This window comes from Calonectris borealis, chromosome 1 (assembly GCF_964195595.1).
Source record: "Calonectris borealis chromosome 1, bCalBor7.hap1.2, whole genome shotgun sequence".
In the NCBI taxonomy this organism is placed as follows: domain Eukaryota; kingdom Metazoa; phylum Chordata; class Aves; order Procellariiformes; family Procellariidae; genus Calonectris; species Calonectris borealis.
In genome coordinates, this window is record NC_134312.1 from 153765157 (window position 1) to 153783591 (window position 18435).

The 18435-nt window shown below is 42.1% G+C and overlaps 1 long non-coding RNA gene across 2 annotated transcripts in view; it reads right to left on the minus strand.

Annotated features, from left to right (window-relative positions):
• Positions 1-3481: 3481 nt before the first annotated feature.
• LOC142076664 (uncharacterized) overlaps positions 3482-18435 on the minus strand; it is a 52153-nt gene continuing 37199 nt past the window's right edge. Inside the window, exon 4 of one of the 2 annotated variants that reach the window (XR_012671273.1) lies at positions 3482-4962. This is a non-coding gene — a long non-coding RNA (uncharacterized LOC142076664). The remainder of the gene's footprint in view (positions 4963-18435) is intronic. The other variant, XR_012671263.1, reaches the window with a different exon arrangement.

The following is an 18435-nucleotide window of genomic DNA, read 5'->3' on the forward strand; positions in this document are numbered from 1 at the left end:
AAGTTCATTGTGTTGAGTTTTACAACACTCCAGATCTGGTTCCTCTGAACCTACAGTAATTATACCAGGAAGACAGGCTCAAAGAAACCCTTTTCAACTTTGGACCTTTGTCAGGTTTTGGCTTGTGACCAGAGTACCATTGTTTGTGTCATGGGAAAGAAAAAAAACAAACAACAAAAAACATTGTTAATGTTTATTATTATTTTTTCATCATGCAATTCTTAAAAAAATATTGCCACAAGTCTTTCCTCACTCCAGCTGTCACACTGCCCTGTGATTTTCTGAATGAACTCATTATTGAACCACGAGCCTCTTAGCTTCTCTGTGTTTGTTCTAGTCAGAGCCTTTTGCTGCAATCATTTTTCACACCTCTAATTGACACATGTCCTCACATCACACACATGTGGGTTAGTGCTCCTACTTTTTAAAAAATAAAAAATGACATGAGATGCAGAAACAAGGAGTCCATTACATTAACTTCAAATGTACATGTTTCCAGCCTGGACTAGTCTCAAATTCAGATTGTTTTGGTGTGGAGAGGATTGTCTAAAACATGGGAAGTGAGATCCTGTTTAGAGACTGTTTTGAGATAGCAGCTGTAAGGTTGCAGTTCAGGAAGGCTTTTAGGCACGTTTGAAGTCCATCTGGCTTCAGCTCTGTCGGGTGCATTATTCCTTCTGCTCGGTGGGAGGCTCTACCTGCCCTTCCTTCTGTCTTGATTCATGCTTCTATAAATGCTTTTCCAGGTTGGTGTAGGCTTGGGCTGCTAGTATGAAGAGATGTTTGTATCCGTGCCTCACTTCAGACAGTGAAGAAAACAAGCAGATTAAAAGTTGATATTCACAGTGCAAAGGAGCTCTGTCAGATGAGGGTGTCTCCGGCCTGTTCCTGGAGGTCACCGTTGTTGCCGTTCTGCGGGCAAAGCTGCCTGGCTCAGCCTGGATGAGTTCGGCAGCTGGCATTAACCTGGCTGCTTTCTGCCAAAGTGTTTTACAGGGTCGTTCACACAGCCAGAGCTGCTGAAGCACCAACCTCCCATGGTGGTCAGGGATCAGCATCTCAACACAGTACCGCTTTCACTTAATAGGGCTCGAAGAGGGGACGTCTTCACACATCTTCAAGCCTCCATGCAATAGATGCTGAACTCCTGGCCCTTGATGCTGGCAGATGAGCTCTTTTGCCCATATGTGTCTCGTGGTCTTGTGAGCTGGTTTAATTCAGCCTCCAAAGAACCCTTTCCCCCGGTGTAAACTGTATCTCTCAGAGGGAGCCAGAGTGTAGGAATGTCTGTTTGCAATTCCAAAAAGTCCTTGAAACACAGATCAGGCCTTAAATGCAAGTATAGACTTAGGAATGTTATTGAATGCTTTGTTGAGTGGGGACCTGTGCTTGTAGTAAGTATACTTCAAGCAGACATTCAGCATTTGTTAAGGGCTGCGCCCACTGCAGGCTTTCTCATGATTTTTCATAGACTATGGGCTTGTGACATTGTTTGTAAGCTGCCTTTATTCCCATTTTCAACTCCCAAATATCCATGTAGAAAAAAATCCCACTGGTCACCCTGCAAGGTCAAATTAGAAAATATTTACATATTTTGAGCTTCCTTTAAAATGTATTTTAGCAGCTATAAGCCAGGCCAGTAATCAGCATCACTATCATGGGAAAATTCTCCAACACAGTAGTGCTAGAATTGCTATTATCTTACCCCGTACTACTGTTCATGGAATAGGGATAATGACTATCACTGAGCTGCCTTCTGTGGTTGCCATGAAGTAGCAACCACTACTAAATATTTTTTAAGGCCTAAATGTTTTTTAAGTCCTTAACAATGGACTTAGGTGCCTAAGTTTAGATGCTTCTATTTCTTAAATGTGAGTTTTGTATCTCAGCGCTTTTCCTGGAAAGGCCACATCCTATGGGCCTTTCTCATATGAGCAATACAAAGTAGTCCTATGGCCTTAACCTTAAAATTGAACAGATTTTCTGACAGCAGTGTGTTTGATGAAGCACACAATGGATGTATTTATTGCGGATATATCTTTCCTGTTTGCTCGAAAAATCAGATTCTGTTCCTCATAACTAATAACCAAGGCCCACAGAACCACCGTGTTTATGTCAAAGTGGAGCTAAATTATTAACAACCTTTGCTGTTTCAGGCAGGGCCTGGTTCTCATAAGTCAAAGTCTGTTCAATGATGGCTCTGCAGTTCATAAATCACTGACTGTAAGAAATGGAAATACACGGTACTATGATATGTGCAATTAACACAGGGTCTGTGGTGCCAAACCTTCAGAGCCCTCCAAAAGAGAATTTGGGGCTGCTTCTTAATATAGTTCAGTGCAGAACTAGCCCAGGAAGATGGAGTACTGAATTAAACGGGTTGGGGAATTTGGCAGCAAATCACATTTTTTTCACTGCAAAATGACGGTTCATCACAATGGAACCATTTCATGGAAGTGTATGTTTTAGCAAAGCTGCCCTGGGAAAGTTTAACCAACCTGAGAGGGGAGTGCTGGTCGCTGTTGAGAGAGACAGCAGCTGGAGCCCACGGAGTGAGCTGAGCTGAATGCCTGCGAACTGAGCTACTAGCACAGGCTTTTTATCTGACTGCACCTTTTCATTAAAAAAAAAAAAATCGTATTTGTAAGAGTTCAGTTGCTCGAAAAACAAATTTAAAATCTTGAATGTGCAATCCTAAAGCTCCCTCCCTTCCTGGGTTGTGCAGAGAAAGATCACAGCACAGCCCAAGCTGCCCGGAGGGCATAGGGGTGCAGGGTTTGGACAGAAGGCTGCCCAAACACTCCCCTGCACAGTGCTCTGGTCTTCCCTCCCCGACCACATATCTGACCCTGGATCTACTCTCATGGACTCAGGAGTAGCTCACAGAGCCCACACTCCTGCCATTTTTGTTGAATATGCCTGGTTAGATGAAAGACATTAATGTCCGTTTGCATGTGGAATAGCAGATTCTGCTAAGGTAGAACCGAGAAACTCATTCTTTGTTCTTCTTTCCTATAAATATACTAGTCCATATATACCTGAAACAGTTCCGTTACTACTTTACCCTAACATGGGTTTAAAACCTCATCTTTACATATTTCTTTCTAAAAAAATCTTACTCGCGTGAATAAGTGAAACAGGAATGTGAAAAGAAACAGGAATACTTGAAGAGCAGCCTGAGTCCTGAAAGTGAGGAGTTAAGTACGCTTCACTTCAATTACCTCAGTATTATCAACTCTAAAAAAAAGAATGTTTGCAATATTTAATGAACCTCTGCAGTGATGTTGTGGCCAAATATTATGAAGGAGTTACGAAGAAACTGCGGAGTTAATAGAACTGAATTGAAGCAAGGATTTTCAGAAGTGACTTAATCTGAGGCTTGGAAACTGAAAGAACTTTTATCCTTGTTGAAAAACTGCTGGCTCCCTTCACCCAAACATATTTATATAGATATTTAACTGATTTCACTAGTGAACAAGCTAATGTATTCTAGAACAATTTATTTTAAAATGTGAACTGTAAAATTGTGCTACAAAGTTTATTAAACTTTCAGGTGTTACATTTTGACATACTCAGATCTTTTCTTTAACAATGACAGAATGCTACACAAAAATACTGCATTTCATCTGGTGTAGGTCTTTATCTTATCTTGACAGATTATTGCTGGTTAAATTGTAGAGCTGACTTAAAGGCAGGACTCTTCAAGGGAGTGAGAAATTAAGGCTTCACCAAATGGTAATAAAGCTATTAAAAATGCAAACAGCAAACAGCTACACTGTACAGGTTAGACAGCTAATCCAAACTAGCAGTTTAAAAAAGCAGAGCAATTACACTTTTATTTAAATGCAAGGAATATGAGCAAGAATAGAATGAGGTGCCTTGTTTAAATGCATTCTTTTGAATATTTATTAGAAATAATACATGTAGTTAAGCCACTTATCTGATTTCAGTGAATAAGTAAAATGCAAAAGATCAATTTTCATAATTATACTAAAGAAGTCTGTCTTTCATAAAAATCTCATTAATAACACCATTATTACTGAAAAAATATCTCAGTATTATTATTGTTATTCTAATTATCAGCAAAATGCTACTGATAATGTTGTCATAAAATTCCCTTTTAGTATCCTATTAAGGAAGATAGACTAAGTAGTGGTTTAAGTTAAATCTAGATCCTAAGTGGCATTTAAAAAAAAAAAAATTCTTTGTGTATTTGGATAAAATACATTATGTGTATAATTACATAAATTACTTCAGGTTTAGCAAACAAGAGATATACAGATAATGCATGCGTGCATATGTATTGTTATATCTATAGAACTATATAGCCAGCTCAGTAGGAAACACACCGCGGCATGCAAGCAGAGTAAGAAAATGTTGCCCAAGGACAAAAAGAGTTTCTCAGCAAAAATTTAACAAACAGCCATTTTCACTTATTTATTATTATCAGAGGGCCTGTCAATACTCACTATTTTTTTAGCGCCCACCTGGATTTATTAAATTGCTAAAGAGTTTGGGGTGCTCTAGAGATTAGTATTAGAAAGGGCACATTGTCTTACACAGGAAGGAAATTTTAGTTGCTCACATCCATTATCCAGCATGCTTCAAAACCAGGCCAGCATGGGTTGCAGGACAGAGGAGGGAGCAGGAAGGATTTGTGGAGTTGGAACCTGACAGTTCTTCATCCTTATGGCAGACAAGGACCTGGACAGCCAGCACGGCTAGAGAGGAAGAGAATTTGTTCCTGCCATATAATCCATAATACATGGGCTGGGAGCTCTATGTATGGACCAGAACCTCGGCATATGAGTTCCCAGACAAACAGGACAGCTGGTTCCCCACCCAAAAAGCTGATCAACAAGTAATAGTTATAGTAGCCACCAAAGTCAATCATCAAGAACATGTACGCAGGCTTCCTCGGGAGGTCCACGGTAGTGGGCAGCTTTCTGAAGCAGGAGACACCTGGAGGATGAAGAGACAGTTGGATACGTTGCACAGGTTTTCATGGGAAAAACCATGAAAGCCACCCTGCTGCCCTCTCTGAGCTTCCACACCATACAAAAAGAAATATGCCACTGGCAGCATAGCAATCTTACAGCCCTTATCTCGGGGAAGATAATGTTGTGAGACATGTTCAGGTTTCTTGAGCGATAGATTTTCACTGATTTAGATGGTTCTGGCAGTTTCTGGTGCTGCCTTCATAGCCACAGCGACTTAAATAACAGTGGAAACAAGTTCATTTGATGGTACAAGAAGAGGCCAGTGTCTGGGAGGCAATGAAAAGAGTAGGCTGAAGGACGCTTTTCTGCCCAGATCTTGATCATTAATATATACATGTCCTTACATGCATAAAAACATACGGTGGGCAGTGGTTGGGCGAATGGATATTTACCATAGCGCTGATGAAGCAATGCCTACAGGCACGATTAAGAAGGATCTAAGCAAGAGTTCAAGCCGTTCCTGAACAGGGTTAGAAACAAGCACATGCCTAAGGAGATCGCAGGCTGATTTTCTGTTACGACATGTATTATTTTTTGTTAATTGGTATCATGTTCTGAAAAAAACTCCTGGCAAATGAAATTTATTTGCATCTATGGCTTGACTGCCTTCTCCTGTCTTAAAACACTTGAAGAAAATTAAGTTTTCTAAGTAGAGAGAGTCAGGTAACTTTCAGAAACAACTTTCAGTGTAATGCAATCACTGGATGCAATAGAGATAGTTATACTTATCCCAATGTGTCACAGGTGGCATTTACCACTATGCATGAGTGTTAAAGCAAACAGAAACAGCTTTTATCACAGCAGAATGTCATGATCTGCACTTAGGGTTCAATCTTTCCATCCACTATGTGGGCACAAATTGACATGCCTCAGAGAGTAGGATTGAATTCTCCACTTATTTTAGAAAGTGTTCTAAAAATACAATCAATATAGGGGGTTGTAAAAATAACTTCTTTTTTTTTTTTACTTGCTAGGGAGAACTGTGCATAAATTATGGCTTTATTTTCTTCTACTTGAGAATTATGTAAGTTGTATGAAAAGCTCAAAATAATTTAATACAACCATTCTGCTTTTGCATCTGCGTGTCTCTAGTGATTTCTCTTTTCCTCCCTTTTTCTTCCCGCTCCCCCCCGCTCTTGTTCTCTCTCTTCCACTCTCTGTCTCTCAGTATCTCTCTCCGTGACTCACACGCATGCACACACATACACACACTCTCTGGTAGCAAGGGCATATGCAGTAGGCAACCCCCAATTTTCCCACTTGAAAGTGTTCCCGTGGCTTCCAGGAGGATTTTTCTCAGCTTTTATGTATAACCACCTACCTCTGCAAGACAAATTGATTTCTGTTGATCTCTTGGGTGCACACTTAGGGCAGGTTTCACTTAGTCAACCTCTGCCTCCATCCCACTGTTTGGATTTATTGCGGATACTGGCTAATTTTAAGGAGGAAGAATACAAATAAAATAATAGTAAGAGTGCATACTCTTCAAGACAAGAACTGTCTCTTTTGGTCTAACGCTATTTCTGCTACTGTAACAAAGCAGATCATAATTAACCAGGGACCCAAAGTTTCCTCACATGTGGGCTAAATCCTGCAATTTTCCTGTCCAAAAGCCCTCACTGGATTTTCTTAGTGAAACAGCTAGAACTTATATAGCGGCGAAGCTTCTGTCCCCAATCTGCCTGGGAACACGGGGTTCCTGGGGCTGCCTGTGCTGTTAAACCTGCATTCACAAAACCAGCGACAAAACTCATTCTAACCCAGGTGTGCTCGCACCCTCGTAGTCCTTAATTATGTGATCACAGAGCCCCCTCCAAAATCATATGGATTTTGTCTAGAAAGTTGGGCACATGTGATGTTTTACAATATTCTTTTAGTCTAACCCAACTACTTTAATTTACATGTCAGAACGTATGTTGCTGTAATCTCTCTTCTCTCGAACATTCAGGTTAACAAATTGATCAGCCTTAATGTGTTATGTACTTACAAGGAAAATCTTGTTTTCTTTTGTAGATGGTACTTTAGAAGCGTAAGCACTTAGAAATGTCTTTTAACGAGTTGAGTGTCTTGTTTGTGACTGTATCTTCTACATAAAGCCGCATCTACTTTGTGTTTTTCCTGTGACCAGTCCTTAAGCTGTTTTAAGGCTCATATTCCCTCCTCTGTGTGTTAGATTTCTTTTTCTTCTTTTTCTTCTCCTTTTCTTTTTCTTCTCTTCACCTCTCCCCTCCTTGCTTCTTTTCCTTTTTCCTTTTTACTTTTCCTTTTTCATAGGAATTTGCACTTGTCTGTTGCTGATTTGTAAGTCAACAGCATCTCAATAATTCAGTAAGAATAATTTGAAAAAATAATTTCCCAAAAAAATACCTTCCCAAAAAAATACCTGGAATATATGTATGCATTCAAATGCTAACCTTTTCACATTTTAATGAGCACAAACACAGAAATAATATTTATGGCAGATATTCATCCTACGGTGAGCTCCTGAAGCATCATCTTTTGTACAAAAGTGCCACAGCTTCTTAAGACTACTTATATGCATGAAAAATCAAATTTGGACACTTAGACACTTTTGAAGACTTGAAACAAAACATTAGTGAAATAATTGCTGAATTCAGGAAATTACTGTGAAGTGATATGTGACACATAATGTCTGTCAGTGTTACTGCAAGTGAATATACTTTGGGCCAGATCGTGGCCAGCCACTGAGCATTGCAGGAGAGACAGAGCAGGCTTCAGCAGCTAGATAGCATTTTTCTTCCTTAAAATTATCTTTCTATGCTGTACTGCTGATCTAGCTGTTGTGTCCCTGTTCCCAGGATAGAGGGTCAGGAAAAATAAGATTTTGTCCTTACTTTATGCTGCAAATTACTGGATCTTCGGCTCAGACCAAAAAGGCTACTGCAGTCAGTGCAAGTCAGGGAAGACTCATGACTGCTCCTGCTTTGCTCCAGGGAGCAAAACCAACCCTTGGGGACATGAACAGAGCACCTTGGATGCACAAAAAGAAGCACTCACTTTGAAATACACATCAGGGAGTATCGCCCATTGAAAGTTACAGGGAAACAATGTCCATTAATGCTCTCCAAGCAGCTCTTAGACGCACCTGTAATCCTTTCTCCACCTGTATTATCATGAACTGCAACACTTGTTTCCTTCAATTTCTAAATGGGATGTAACCTTTTAACTCCAAATCTCTTATTTTCTCTGTTATATTTCAAGTTCTCCACAACAGTTCCTGTAAATGTCAGCATGGGTCCGTATGTAATTTCTCTTCACTCATAGCTGTTGTTAACATAACATTATGCAGAAAAACATATACCCCATCTCCCCAGGCCCTCCACCCCAATATCTCTCCTGATATTAGAGGTGTATTACGACTTTTATTTCTAGTCAGCACTTTAGGGGAAGGGTATGTTTATAATTTTGAAAATGCATATGCTTATGTTTAAAGTGTATTTTCTGTCTCCAAGTAGGAGGGCAAATAACCATTATCAGTCACTACTTATTAAATAAAATTGTAGCAAGTAAGCAGCCACCTTTAGCCATTTTTAAGTCCAGCCATTCAGTTAGTATGACTTGCCCATCTAGAAGATATTTACCTTTAAGAAAATTACAAAAAGAAAGGGTATGTTGGAAGGGGAGAGGGGGGACAGAATGATTCATAGGAAGAGTCATGGCTCCTGTGGAGCTATTCTTTGTTTCACAACACAGTCTGCGCTGTAATCCTGTCTGCTCAAAAAACAGTGTAAAAGGATCTGTTATTTCACCCCTCATTTACATGGTAAGAGCGTGTTGTGATCCCCAACTGCTGAAGAAAGAAAATACAGTAGCCCATGCTCCTAATTTGACCCCTTTCTTTATGAAAAAGCATGTTACTGTAAACATTAACTCTGGCTAATACAAAAACACTGCTCTTTGTCATTGTTGTGACAACCATCAACCTGCCTTGGCTGTGAGATTTGCCCTCACTTGATGGTCCATGGCTCTCTTAAAGCTTCCTCTCACCAGGCCAGTGTAGCTGGCTAGCTGACCCAGCCTGTACATAACTGTGCTGAATAGATGTACTTGTGGCACGGCATCTTCATTGGCCTGGGGCTCCTCATGCCATTAGGACTCCTGGGGGAATGCGGTTCTTTTAGCTGCATAAACTTCACAGAACCACAGAATGGTTGAGGTTGTAAGGGACCTCCAGAGGTCATCTGGTCCAACCCTCCTGCTCAAGCAGAGACACCTAGAGCCAGTTGCCCAGGACCATGCCTGGGCAACTGGCATATCCCCAAGGGTGGAGACTCCACAACCTCCCTGGGCAACCGTGCCAGTGTTCGATCATCCTCACAGGCTTTTCCTACATTTAAAGGAGCCTCCTGTGTTTCAGGTTGTTGCCCATTGCCTCTTGTCCTGTCACTGGGCATCACTGAAAAGAGCCTGGTTTTGTCCTCTTTGCACCCTCCCCTCAGGTATTTATATATATTTATAAGATCCCCCCTGAGCCTTCTCTTCTGCAGGCTGGACAGTCCCAGCTCTCTCAGCCTGTCCTCATATGGGAGGTGCTCCAGTCCCTTAATCATCTTCATGACCCTTCCTTGGAGTTCCTCCAGTATGTCTCTCTTGTACTGGGGAGCCCAGAACTGGACACAGTACTCCCCTTGTGGCCTCACTAGTGCTGAATAGTGGGGAATGATCACCTCCCTCGATCTGCTCGCAATACTTTGTCTAATGCAGCCCAAGATACCATTAACCTTCTTTGTGACAAGGACACATTGCTGGCTCAGGTTCAACTTGGTGTCCACCAGGACCCCCAGGTCCTTTTCTGCGGCGCTGCTTTCCAGCTGGGTAGCCCCCAGTGTGTACTGTTGCCTGGGGTTGTTCCCCCCCAGGTGCAGGACTTTGCACTTCCCCTTATTGAACTTCATGAGGTTCCTGCCAGCCCATTTCTCCGACCTGTCAAGGTCCCTCTAGATGACGGCACAACCCTCTGGCATATCAGCCACTCTTTCCAGTTTTGTGTCATCTGCAAGTTTGCTGAGGGTGCATTCTGCCCCATGATCCAGATCATTAATGAAGATGTTAAACAGGATTGGACCCCTGGGGTACACTGCTAGTTACTAGAATTGATGAGACTGACCACCACCCTCTGGGCCCAGCCATTCAGCCAGTTCTCAATCCACCTCACTGTCTACTCATCCAGCCCATAATTCAACAGCTTTTCTATGTGGATTTTATGGGAAACAGTGTCAAAAGCCTTACTGAAGTGCAGGTAGACAATATCCACTGCTCTCCCCTTATCTACCAGGCCAGTCATTTCACCATAAAAGGTTATCAGGTTGGTCAAGTATGACTTCCCTTTAGTGAAGCCATGCTGACTACTCCTGATGATTTTCTTGTCCTTCAAGTGCCTGGAAATGGTTTCCAGGACAGTTCCATCACTTTCCAAGGGATCGAGGTGAGGTTGACCAGTCTGTAGTTCCCTGGGTGCTCCTTCTTGCCCTTCTTGAAGATCGGGGTGATATTCGCTTTTCTCCAGTCTTTGCACTTCCAACCACCATGGTTGATCAAAGATCATTAAGAGTGGCCTCACAATGACAGCTGCCAGCTGGCTCAGCACTCATGGATGCATCCCATCAGGGCCCAGGGGCTTATGTATGTCCAGTTTGTCTAAGTACTCCATGACCTGATCCTCTTCCATCGAGGGTACATCTTTCTTGCTCCATTCTTTCCCCCTGGCCTCTGAGATCTGGGATTCCTGAAGGCCAGTCTTGCTAGTAAAGACTGAGGCAAAGAAGGCATACAGTACCTCATGTGCTGCGTAACCAGGTCCCCCATCTCCTTCACCAGTGGGCCCACATTTTCCTTAGTCTTCCTTTTGTCACCTATGTACTTATAGAAGCCCTTCTTGTTGTCTTTGACATCCCTTACCACATTCAATTCTGGTAAATTTGACTGTGACTCTTTTCCACTGAATTCTGGGAAAACACATTGGATTTCTGCAGCACAGGGGATAATTGTGATGAAGTGTTAGAATAACATCAGTGTCCAGGGGATGGTACTCCCTGTCACACCCTCTAACTGCAGAACAGGCTGAGCATCAGCTGAAGAGAAAGTGACTGCTGGTACTGCTACCCAAACACCATGGCAGGATTGTCAGCCTGGTTTGAAAGCACCACCAAACTCAGGTAACAGCTTGTTGGGATAGATGGGAAGGATATTAAGAGTGTAGGAGCTGGGTTTAACTCTGCAACAAAAGTTGTGTCCACACTAGTAGCCTAGTTTTACTCCCAGAACATGGTCACCCTGACATCTTTACTGCACACATGCTGGTTCACACCCAAATCCCTTCTCCAGTAAGTCACTTGTTTTCCTGTGGTGGGAAATCTGAGCATAGTTGATAGAGCAGCTTGCTGAAGGACACACAACAAATAAACCACTTGACTGTGGGATGCACCAACTGTGGCTCATTCTTCCTTGAGTCATCCTGTAAAATTCTCCCAGAGGTCCTTGCACGACCTGGCGCCCACATGCCATCATGCCCCCTCCCATGTCACACAGCACACACTGTCAGCATCACGCTAGGGAACCCCTCTCCAGCAGGCTCTGACTCAGCACCTCATTATTTCAGTCACTTTGCACTGAAAGTCCACAAAAGTGGCGTCAGTGAGCCACAGGGGGCCTGGCAGACACCTGCATTAGGCTATTGCAGCAGCATTATCCTAGGGCAGTGGGGACACCAGCCAGCCCCATGTCATGCAAGGGCCCCGAGGTCTCTCCCCAGTGCACTCCCCAGAAGGTGTGCATGTAGCGTAAAACATAGTCTCTGTATCTGTGCATTTTATTTTATGCTCTTTTTCTAATTGAAAATAAATACAACTGTAAGAAGAAGAAGAACAACAAAAACCACCGAAAAAGAAAACTCACACATTGTCCCATGGGTATGCAAGGGGCAAGCTCCTACTGTGGAGCGTTGAGATTGCAGGCTCAGGCTGTTGAAAAAAGAGACGCAAACCCACCCAGTTAGGTGCTGTGTGAGATCCCTGTGAATTCAGAGTGGGGAAGAGGGCTGACCTCCAAAGACTGTGTGCTGCAAAGGTTGCTGCCCAGAGCTGCCGCAGAAGCAGAGGTCTGCCTGAGCTCCTTGACACTTCTGCAGGCAGCAGGGCCCAGCTCTGCACTGCACGTGAACCACCTCGGTCTGCTTAGTTCAAGAGTGCCCAGTCGATTTTGGAGGAGTGGTGTCCAAGAGATGATGAGGAGGCCTCCTTTGGCTCACACCACACAAACAAAAAATGAAACAACATAAACAACATTCAGTCCAAAGCACAGGCGAAAGCACTCTCTCTCCCATTTCCGCAGTGCTCCCCACAGGGATCAGGAGACCCTGACAAGGTTTGAACCTATAGCACCCACATCTCAAGGTAGCCCCCTAATATCGGATCCTTCAGTGGGCACATTCTTCATCCATCTTCCTGACGCTGGAAGAGAAGGACCACTACATGGTTCCCAGCAAGAGGAAGAAGGTGAAGGACTTCAGCTTCATGATTAGGCTCATTGAGGAGTAGACAGTCCTGGCAAAAATGGTTTTGTTTATTTTTGAGAGAGAGAGAGCGCGAATTCCTCTTTCAGGACTTAGGTGGCATTTAGATCCCTCTGAATCCATTTAGATCATAAAGTATCTCAGGCAAGAGATTAGTCACCAAACTTTCCAGACTCAGAGTTTCTGAAGGGGTTTGAAAGCTAACTTTGGGCACCTAACAAACTCAGGCTGAACTATGAGGCACCCGGCGTTTTGGACAGTTACGGAGAAGCAGAGAAAAAATAGTCTTGAACACCCCAGGATGTTGTCTAAAGCGTTAGATGACAGTCACTAGAGAGCAGTGCTGTGATCAGTTGCTTAAACTCCAATTGTCTCTCAGTCTAAAACAAAGATATCGCTTGCCATTACTTGGTGGCTTCAAGAACTTCATCAGGTATTGCATTTGTACCAGTATTTGTGCTATATTCACACAGTATTTATGATGCCATTACAATTTCCCATTGTAATATATGTCCTGAAAACTGGCAAGGGATCTCTAATGAGTAAAAAAACACTGGCTATGTCCAAATGAGGTAGTAGCTGCTTATCTTAATACATAACAATCTGATGTCAAGTATTTTTTACTTCTGTTAATCTAATACACTTAAGACAGGTTTACTTTTTATTTTTCAGTGAAATCTTCTTGAAGTGGGATTTTATTATACCGTTTGTATTAGCATTATACTGTACAGCTTCCCGTTTTCATTACTGTATAAAGAGAGAGGTTTCCTATTTATGAACTAAAAAAGATACATTGCAGTTTTTTCTATTCCAGATAAGGTGTTGACAAATTTATACAAATACAGAAGGGAAGATAAATGCACTCTGTATCAAGGTCAAAGTAAGTGGTATCATAATTTCAAAAGTGTTGACAATTTTAAATGTGTTTTATAATGCTGCTAAGAAGTTTTCCTAAGTATGTAGCTCCTACTATTATTGTGCTGTGCTACTATGTACAATAACGTCAAAGACCCTATAAAGGCCTAGAAAGAATATAAAAATTTCTTAAATAACCATGAGCCAAACCTTCCACCTATGCAGACCTTTGGATCTTAATGGAGTTTTACAAGCTGTAATGCAGAAGATTATTAGACCTAGTCATATTTACAAGACAACATACCAGAAAAAATACAGTCGCTAACGTGAGGCTGCTGGTTAATACATTTCTTTGAAACTTTAAAGTTATACTACTCTGAAAACTAGGCTGCTGAGCAGAAATCGAAAACATAATGGGAAAACCCCAGATTTAAAATATTTAGATTAATTTTGCATCTAAACTCTCCTTTTCTGCTGACTTTTCACAAACATTCAGGGAAGAAAAACACTCTTGGTTTTTCCTGTATATAATTCAGTTCAGGCTCATGGATGTAGTATATCTCAGATGGCAAGACCACTTATTTTCTCAGTTTTTCCCAGAAGCAGTTTCACAGTAAGCTCTAGTCTCCTGGGCCAAAGAAGAACTCCGTTCATCTTTAAACCACAGAAATCTGAGGAATAGCATCAGGTTTTCTTCTCTCATCTCATATGCTATTTAAAGACCCCTCTAAAATCATGAATAAACTGGAAAATGAAGCCATGCTTCATCTGCCTTCCAGAATCTGCTGGATGCTCACCAGCTTGGGCATGAATGCAGCTTTTGAATACCAATTGCAGCCTCTGAGGAAGACAGTGGCAGAGAGCTGACTGCCAGGCTTATGTTGGACCCTGTGCACCCTTTTTGGTGATAGGCTAGCAGCGACACTTCAGTTCTTGAGGGCTTTGCAAAGGATCTTCTTCCCCGCACTCCTTTGACTTACAGATACGGGGTTATCACCATTAAAAGAACCACAAGTTTACGTTTTAATGAAGGCCATTACTTGTAGATTTTCTTTCTGGGACATATATAGGGATATGTTGCTATTAGTAGCCCATGTCCTGTTGTTTCTCTGCATTCTGAGGACGGTGACCTGAAATCTCTCCCTATGCCATCTCCACAGAGGGAACAGACATTATTCTTGCTCCCTCAGAAAAAGACACATTACAGGTGTCTTCTACACATAACCACTTTTTCCCCAGTTACGTTGAATTTGTCTCCACTAGCATCCTGTAACAGCACGACAGATCATGCAGTACCTTGACTCATTAAAGAAACTTCCATCTCTCCCTGACTGCTGCCTCCCTCAGCCAAGCTCAGCTATTGCCGTCATTTCTGGGTGAAAGATAACGCTGGGAGAAAGATAACGCTGTGCCGATGGTACCCGCAAGAGGACCACGCACCTGTCCCTGTGGCCTTCTGCGTTTGTTGCTTCTTCTTGTTCACTTGTCAACACCACAGCAGAAGAAGAGCCTTGTGGAGTTGCTCCTCGTGGTCTCAGCTGGAATTGTGATGGGGAGGCTATTGCAGGGACCTAGCTGTGTCTTTCCCAGCTCAGAAAGTGTAGAGGGACCCGGACCGCGTGGCAAATGTTTGTGGCAACCTCAACAGTGCAGACAGCATCAGGCTTCTGAGGAGGCGAGGCACAGGTCCTTCCAAAATAGGGTGAATTTTGCTGTGTTCACCTCAACATCTTCTTCCTTCTCTGGCCTGGGTTCCACACAGTTGTTCCTATTGCCTGTCCATAAACTGGAGACTGGACCCAATATAACTCAGTCTGTGAATATATTAATATAGGGTTTTAATTTGGGAGGGAGTGACGTGAGGAACAGCACCATGGAGCAAAGATCCTACCAAGCAAAGCCTTGGCAGCTCTGCATTTATGCAAAACTGACAAAACTGTGTGGGCATCATTTTCATAACCAGGAATTCTGAAGGAATCCCTCCCAAGAGGCCTGAGGAGCAAACAAAGATCTGGTCATGCTATTCAGAAGGACGACTTACATATATGTGTCACATGCAATTACTTGCATTAGTAGATGCCATTGTCGTGTGCTTATATTATTATACTTTGTATTATATAATTTATAACATTTATTAATATTTTAATGACTCAAAAATGTGAAAGATGTTCCAGAAAAAGCCCAGAGAAGACACAATGTGCTCCTTCCCCAGAATAGCGTAAAGTCTGAATCTGATGGGAAACAAGCAACATGGTGAGAAATCAAAGATGACAGGAAAAGGAATAGGAGCACTGGGATCATGGATCTAATAAGAAATCCATATGATGAGTCCTATCAATGAGATATTGACTGCTTTCTCAGCTGTTCCTCCTTAATTGTTACTCTTAAAATGGAGGAGAATTAGGAAAAAACACAGAGTGAAATACTTAGAGCATCTGGGAAATAATATTCCTGGTAGAGAGGCTGGTCTGGGAGACTGAGTATAGGTTTATGAAGGAGGAAGATAAAATGGACATTGCATCTGACATCTCCTCCAGAGAAGGTAGGAGACAACAAGGACGACGGGTGGAAGCAGACGTGGCCATTGGCAACAGTTTTATATTCTGAGAGTTTCCAGGGTTATAACATTCAATTTTGTTCTTGCTGGCAATAACTCAGCCATCTTCTCAAAAAAAGAACATATTTTGATTAAAAATCCCTTGCGTGACAATCATTCTGACCAGCCTTAGCAGGGAAGTTAGGAAAAAGCCAGGAGCCGAGCAATGCAGATCCTTGAAGGCACAGAGGGAAAAGCTTTGATTTTGTAGGCAACAGACACATCATGGGGCGAGATATGTGACTAAAGAATGGGTCAGATGGGTGAAGCAATTCTGAGAGAGGAGTTTCCGAAAACACAAAATACATAACTACCAGAGTAATTGGCATGTAATAAATGAAAAGAAAACATCATAGTGCGGAATATAATACCGCCTTGTTGGAAAGGACTATTTTAGTCTCAGAAAACATAGACAAGTGGGACTATGAGAAATACAGCAGTGTTTGTTGAAAATCTGAGCCATTAAATGGTGAATGAGGTGGAGAGACCTAGGGAGCCCCAGCACGTGGCAGAGAGACAGAGATGCTTGTAGAGCCCAGTAACACTGCCTGATGGGCTATAACAGAGACTGCTGGGGAGGATGGGGGGTGTTTAGTGGAAAAAGGTGTCAGCATTCTGTCACATGTCAGAAGTCAGGAGAACTGAAGTTGATGCGCAGAATACATTTTACGATAACAGAAAAAAGCAGTGATTATGCAGGTATATTAAAAAATGATAGTAGAAAGTTCTGAACTGTTTTGTTCTTTTTCTGCCTGAGAACAGAGCAAAGAAATATTTGAGAATAAGACTTTTTTGCAATACTAGTGAATGAGAATTAATATTAAATTTGTCCTAAGCTTGTGACTTCACATCATAAAGTCTAAGAACAGCACAGCAGAAAAAAACTTAAAATCTGAAATACTCATTGTAACTGCTGACTTTCAAAAAAATCTTCTCTTTTCTGAGGGAATCAAGGGCCCAGGAATCTTGAACTTCTGATATCACATATTAAGCTTGATCTGGATAGGCTAGTGCTTGCCGAAGAAAAGGGGATTCTATTTCCCAGTGAGAAAGCAGAAATTAATTCATAATTTCACCCCCTTATTTATTAGTTCCACTCACCCAGTAATGGACAAGAAACAACCCCATGTGACTTGAGGGACTAGTTACTTTGGGAGAGCGACAAGCAATGAATAGTGAAGGCACAGATCCAATGCACAATAGGCTGAAATTGGCTGAAATATGTTCCCAGCAAGTATTTCTCGAATACTTATAAATAACAACAAAATACAAAAAACCTAAACTGTTCCAATGGGTTTATAAAATAATAATGGCCCATCATTTGTTGAACATACTGTTTGTCATCAACCATTTGTCCGTCTCTCCCGCTGATGGGACAGAACTCCGGCTGAGTGGACAGATGTTTCTTTCTGCTAACTTTGACAACACTTGGGTCCATAGTCCTTGACCAGAGGAACTAATTAAGTAATAAAATCAGCTCTTTGTAAGACAGGAAGAAAGAAAGAGTGGAACCACTGAAGAACTTGAGGCACTGATTAACTCACAAGTGTTTCCTGTATAATGCAAATCACTAATGCTTAATGCACTATGAGAGTAATAAACCAGAATCGTAAGTATAACAACAATATCACGAATCATATATGAATCCTGCAGGATCCTAGGACATCTTTCTTTCTTCATGAATTGTTCAGTCTGTAAGAATTGTTTCAACTTCTTGTTTACTAATCTTTACATTTTGATTCTACACATTGCAACTGAATTCAGCTGCAGGTTCTTTGTAGCGTGGGGAATGGAGAAATAAAATTAAGAAAATAGCTCTCCTCGAGTACCAAAATGTGGAAAATTTGCCAGAACTAGCACAAATGCAGGCTATGATCAGCCTAATATTAAATGAATACTCACTGTATCTTTCCTCTGCCTGTTAAACTACTAATTGATGTGCTACTGATGAATACAAGGGCTGGTATTTCAGCCATGAACTCGCTTCACCACTGCAGTTTACTGAGAGCCCCAAGCTGCTGAGCTCATTACAGATCCCTTCGCTGAACTGGCTTTACAGGCAATTTTGTGAAGGGGCAGCATCAGAGCTAGCCTACTGATTGGGACTCCATTGGCTCAGCGGGGCTCCAAGAGTTCAGGGGAGAGAGCACAGCACTGAGCTAAAAATACGTCTTTGCCTCTGTAGTGCCAGGAAGATTGCCTGGCTGTGCTAATTGGGAGGGACCTAGAGATCTGGGTGGTATTTTAGGCTAATCTCGAGGTGGGACCTCTGCAGCATGTATGTGGCTCTGAATATAATCTCCTTCGGCACTGTCATTTATACCATTGCAGGCATTTACAATCAGAACCATCCTTGATTGACTCGTGGCTGTTGCTGCACCCTAGACTCATCTTGCAGGAGTGAGGGGGGGATGAGGGAAGGTGAAATGGCTGTGCACTGAACTGACTTATGA